This window comes from Triticum aestivum, chromosome 4B (assembly GCF_018294505.1).
Source record: "Triticum aestivum cultivar Chinese Spring chromosome 4B, IWGSC CS RefSeq v2.1, whole genome shotgun sequence".
Taxonomy (NCBI): Eukaryota; Viridiplantae; Streptophyta; class Magnoliopsida; order Poales; family Poaceae; genus Triticum; species Triticum aestivum.
The window spans coordinates 445,213,465-445,219,649 of record NC_057804.1 but is presented as its reverse complement, the minus strand read 5'-3'; positions in this window follow the sequence as shown (position 1 = coordinate 445,219,649).

Genomic DNA, 6,185 nt, shown 5'->3' with positions numbered 1-6,185 from the left:
GCACAACCGAAGATTTGGTTGGGTTCTTCCTCCTTTTGCCGACACGTGGGACATCCATCATCCAGGTCGTGTCATGGAGGAAAATAGAGTGGTAGTTGAAGCCATGTGATGTGCATCTTGGGTTAAACTGTAATAGAATCTTACTACTCTTGAGTAACTCCAAAAGTGGCCACTGAAGATCTTTATTGGATTTGTTTTTCATCACCAGCACGTCGAGGTGAAAGATGTGCAGGTTCAGTGGGTCCTCTTGCGTTTTCACTAACATGTGGGACCGCATATGAGCAAACAGACGATGGGCTACGCGCGTGCGCTGGCTGGCTGAGAAGAGAGATAGAGGAGGGCTGAGCACGGACTCCAGGAAATTTGTTCTACGTAACCAGCACCTTGATATAGGCTCGATATAGTGGGGTGGCATGGGCCATAACTAGCATTCACGTCTAGCAGTATGGCACACGCCACCCACACGAGTCCCATCCGACACAAATTTTCTTGGAGTCCGTGCTACAACCATCTCTTCTCCCTCCTGTTTTCTCAGCCATTGCACGGTGGGCGAGGTGGGGGTTTGCCGATAGTTGGTTTGCTCAACCGCGGTCCCACTTGTAAGTGAAAATGCAACACCGCATGCATTCCCCCTTGAGCGGTGTGCCAGACCAACCGCGTGGGGGTGCGACGCAAACACGGTAGGCTTTCCCTTTTGAACTTGTAACTTGTAAAATTTGGTTCTGCTCCATGGTGCGGCCGATAGATAGAAAATAACGATTTTCCCTAGAGTAATGAGAAGTTTGGTTTTGGCGCCGTTCATGCATGGAGTACGTACGAAAATTATGAAGTTGATGCGAAAGGTAAGATAATTACTAGTAGTACCATATACTACTACATGGATTTGACGGAAAGATAAAAATACATACATATCCATCAACGACATCCTCACGCCCTAGTGCGCCGGGTCACCAACCGACGTGTGAGGAGCAGCGGCATTGGCGGCGAGCTCAACGTGCTTCTGAACAATCCCGTCCAAGGTTGCCCTGCAGTCTAAGAAGGCCAGCGTCCTATCGTCCTCCTCTTGCATGTAGTAGTCCTTGTGGACGATTTGCGCGTAGACATGGGTGATTATGTCGATGGTGTCTTGCTGCACCAGGCGCTGCACGGCGAGCGCGACTTCGAGGTGGACATTCTCCGGCGCGACACCGGGCAATCGCAGGGCCATCAGTGCATCGAAGAGGTTGTCACCATAGTGGTCGTTGAGGGTGGCGGGCATCACAGAGCGTGGGCGCGTCGGCTGGAGGCGTACGTCAAAATCGTCTGTGAGCTTCTTGGCGATGGTGAACTTGTCGAGGAAACCGACGAGGACCTCGTCGAACAAGGAGACTAAGCTGTCATCCAACGGCCCCTCGCCCTGGCGGCCTCAAGAAATACCTGGATTCTTTTCTCGGTGCCGGGCCGCAGGCCGGCGTCGTGGACCATCTGGCACAGCCGGCTGATGCTCACGCTCATCGCCTCCATGGGTCTAGCTTAGCTTCTAGTCAACTGATCTGGCGATTCGAGTGATCACTCTTGCCCTTGGTTAGCGTGTGTAGGTGCATAGGATTCCGTACTACTCCTCGGCCCTCTACTGCACCTGCATTTGGTTGTATGATAGGCGGGCCAGCCACCCGTTGGGCCCACCCGTCATTCACCCAAAGGCGGTTGCAGTAAGTCAATAAAGTTGCGTCCCCCTCCGTGCTGGTGCAGTATAGTCATCTCACCGGACCTCTAGTTGGGGCCAAACAAGAGAAGTTTTATGTTTACTGGTTTATTGGTCCCCTTTGCATTTTGCGCCAAGTTTTGACCTTTGATTTAACTAATAAAATGTTAATGCATGTAAACAAAAATGTTGTGTAAGTCACCTTACGGAAACCAAATAATCCCAAAACACTTAGGCATGATACATTAACTCCCTCCTTGTTTCTTATTTTGTGACATATCAACCAATGAGAGATGTGGGCTGTGTATGCTTTCAATGACTAAAGACTACCAAACATGACATGCAGTGTTTAGTTCATTGCATGTAATCCTATTAATTAGCAAAAAGACATTAAGTTCTCTCGCCGATAGGAATAAAACAATACACCATGTATTTATTTACAGAGGGAGTAGTGCATTTTTTGTGACATGTATTACTAGATATTGCTAGTCAAATACTAAAATCCAGATGGACGTGGTAGTACTCCTAAATCCAGACGGTGGTGCTACTAGTACTAGTAGTAGTACTACCAATGTAGTAGGAGTACTAGCACTGTACTACCCATTGGTCAAATTATTACGTGCTGCTCCTCACAGTGAAGTGACAAGACCCTGCGCCGGAGATGACACCTGAGTATAGGCGCCATGTTCGGCATACCATAGTCAGCCTCACCGTCTGCAGTCACTATCACCATGGCTGTAGAGCTAGCCTTCTTACAACTAGCCCTGTTCGACATAATTTCCCGTGCGTAGATGCCCGTGCGTTGCACAGAACACCAAGATTGGGGGTGGACGGCGCCGTTAGTGGCCATCACGCGAGATTTTTCCACGACCTTCTAGATGTGGTGGGGAGGAGATAAGGCTGATTGTGAGAGACAAGGAGTTGTTTGTAAATAGGGAACAAGTGCGGGCACCTTTTTGCAAAAATGGAGAAGTTTGGTTTGTATGCGTCAGATCTAGATCCGACGGCTATTGGTGAAAGATGGGAGGCACAACATCATCACCAACTCAGGACCTATTTGATTCGCAGGATTTTGAAAACGTTGGAATAGGACACAGCAATATTACAAGTTTCAAACTGATATTACAAATGTTAGGAGTAATGCTGCACCTACGACGAGGGAAGTACTAGGAAGTGTACGTAAGAACTTTCGATACTTTAGGTGGATGCAACATTATCGTACAAACTAAAATCCACCGCCCTGGCAAGTCACAAATGGGCAAATAAGTTTTCGAGTCTCTTTCCACTTGATGTTTCAAAAACAAATTCAGCTTCTGCGGAGACTTTTTCATTTAGGCTTAGACAGTTGCGGTGATCAGCACGCCATTCATTGTTGCGCCAGAGAATGCCAAATCTCATTACCTTGAGCACACTTGCCTCCAGAACAAAGAACCTGGCCAATTTAATCTCAGATGTGCTGCCTCGGTAGTCGATCAAATCAATTTCTGTAATATGGAGATCAAGGCATTCGATGAGATTGTTATAGTGCAGCACATTTATCACTTTCAGGTCTTTTTTTATCTGCAAAAGAAGAGAACATATTAGAGCAGCTGGCTGTATAAGATTGTCATGTCATCAAGAGGTACCAATATCATTCGCTCATACGATAGGGTTGGCTGGCTAGTGATTTTTTTTCACTCTCTCTCTTTCTCTTTCTGTTTCCTCTCATTTAACTAGGAGCACGTGAAGAGCTTGGGCATTTGTGCCTTCCACTATGTGGCCGATGCCATATTTCACAAAAGTATGCCACATAATACGCATCAATGTCAAATCAAAAGATTTTGGCACTGCTGTCGCGATGTGAGAGAGTTGGCACCGCTGTGCACACAGACCCACATGTATAAACAAATCAATCAAACCAACTACACCAGCCTCTCACTCTCCCAAACAAGTGCTTTTTATTGCCTCAGTCCTCTCTCTCTCCCACGCAGTGTTTTTTCATTGCGTGAGTTAATTTGGCACTGGAGCAAAGTAGGTGATCTAGATTGGGGCACCAGCTGAGCAATGGAGGGGCATCGATGCCAAATGCATCACAAGTGAATTTGGCATGTGTTTTGGCCTACATAGCCCACTTTTGTACTCCTTCCGTCCCAAAATTCTTGTCTTAAATTTATCTAAATACGGATGTATCTAGTTACATTTTAGTGTTAGATACATCCGTATCTAAACAAATGTAAGACAAGAATTTTGGGACGGAGGGAATACTACCTCGTATTTAGTATAAAATTTTGACCATATATTTACCTAAGAAAATGCCAATGCATGTCACTAAAAATTACACCATTTGAAATTATGTTCAAATACGAATCCAACGATATAGTTCTTACTGACATGTAACATTTTGTTAGTTAAATATATGGTCAAATTTTGATACTACAAAATAGGAAGAGTAAACTAGGACGGAGGTAGTACTTGCTCTTAGGGTAACCATAGAGTTACTGGAGTACTCTATGTTACTTTCCACTATGACTAGCCTAGGCTACTATAGTGGCACAGCATAAAAAACGATGCAGGTGATCACGTGAGAAAAAAATACTAAAAACATTTCTTTCGGTGCAGTGTGTAGATGCAGTTTTAAACACTACACTTATCATCGTAATTTGGGAAAATTACGAAAAAATTGAGCTACGTTGTGATTACCGTTTACTAATAGGAAAGAAGTTTCACCTCGATGAGTAGCTTCTCCATGCACGGAAAGCATGTAAGGAATCCAACAACTTGATCCAGATTGGGGCCGATAGATTTTAGTGCCAAGATATTCACCGTGCGCATGGACTGGGTCAAGCTTGTGGGAATCATTTTCTGGAAGACGGTCGTAAATACATCAAGAAGAAATTTAAAAATGTGAATTTCAAGAAGACGGAGAAGAAGATGAGTGTTGTACCTGAACGATTACGGATTCAATAAAGAGTTCGGAGAATTTGGCAGACGAGTACACCAACGCTATCAATTTCGGCACGTCAATGACCCTGATTTTAGGTGGACCTTCTAGATCCGATACAAGCAATCTCTCAAGGAAAGGCGCATTCTCAATGACCATAACGTGGAACAGCTGGAGTGATCTCTTCCCAATTGATGTCTTGTTGCAGGGCTAGCAAGACACATAAATCCATCAGAGATTCGTCGAGGCGATGTGGAGGCTAATGAACCCGTGGATCTGCTCAAGATGAAGGTACTCGAGCACAGTACAGCTGCGGAGCAGGTGCTCCATAGCCTTCTTCGAGATGACAATGTCGAAGAGGTCGAGCTACTTGAGTTGAGGGAGAAGAAGGGCGGGCACGACATTAATCTGGAGAATATAGCAGGACCTAAAGCTGGCACGGCGCAGCGTTGGTGTGAGGCGGAGCATGGACGGCAGTAGAGAGCGACATCGTCCAGCTTCAAAGCTGAGCTCCTCGAGCTGATCTAGGGTGGGGGATAAGAACCACTCGTCGAACTTGGGTTGGACCTTCCAGTTGGTATTGAACATGCGGATGTCAAGGCGTCTGGCTGGCCCAGGGTGCGATGAAAGGATCTTGGAGACTGCGGCCAAGCGCTTGCAATCCCCGTCGCAGAGGCAGCTGTCAACGGTGAGGTTGAGGGGGACGCGACGCCAGTGGGGGCGCCACCGCTGGGAGAGCAGGGTGGTCCGCACGGCAGATTTGATGGGGAGGAGGCCGATGATGACAAGCAGCATGTCGTCGGGGAGGCTACTGATGAAGTCCTGGCTCGCCGGATGGGGTTTTGGCTCGAGCCGCCTCTGCTTGTTGGCTGCCTCACCGTCCATCTCAACCGGCGGCGACGCTGGTGTACACGTGTGCTTGTGGGTGTTGTGTGCTGGGTGTGCGCGAGTGCGTCCTTCTGTGCAAGCCGCAGCGCAGTGGTGAATTGTGCGCGAGTGTGTCCTTCACGCGCAAGAAGTGTGTCCTCAATGCACCCTCAATTTACTAGCGTGCGGGGTGCTACCCCGAGTTGTTTCAACTTTGTTTACTTCATCGCGTGTCAGATGGGCCTCTAGTTTACTTATTTTCACCCACTGCCACATGGGCCAGCACACAAAGATATAGAACACGAGCTGACAAGGCAACATGTGGACTGGTTGACCGGTCAACTAAACAATATACGGAGCTATACACTGACACAGTGAGTGTATAATCCATTGGTATAGAGAGTTCAAGTGAGAGGGGAGGCCCATGAGAGATAGCAGAGAGAGAGAGAGAGAGAGAGAGAGAGAGAGAGAGAAAGAGCTACTCCCTCCGTTCAATAATGTAGTTCCAACATTTTTTTGAAGTCAAATTGTTTTGAAACTTTGACCAAGTTTATAAAGAAATTACTTATATCTGCAATACCAAAGATAAATGATAGTTTGAAATAAGTACATGTTGTGATGAATCTAATGATCGTTCCAGGTGTAAATGTTTTTCTCCACATATACCTGGTCAAACTTTTATAAGGTTTGACTTTTCAAAACATCCATATGCTT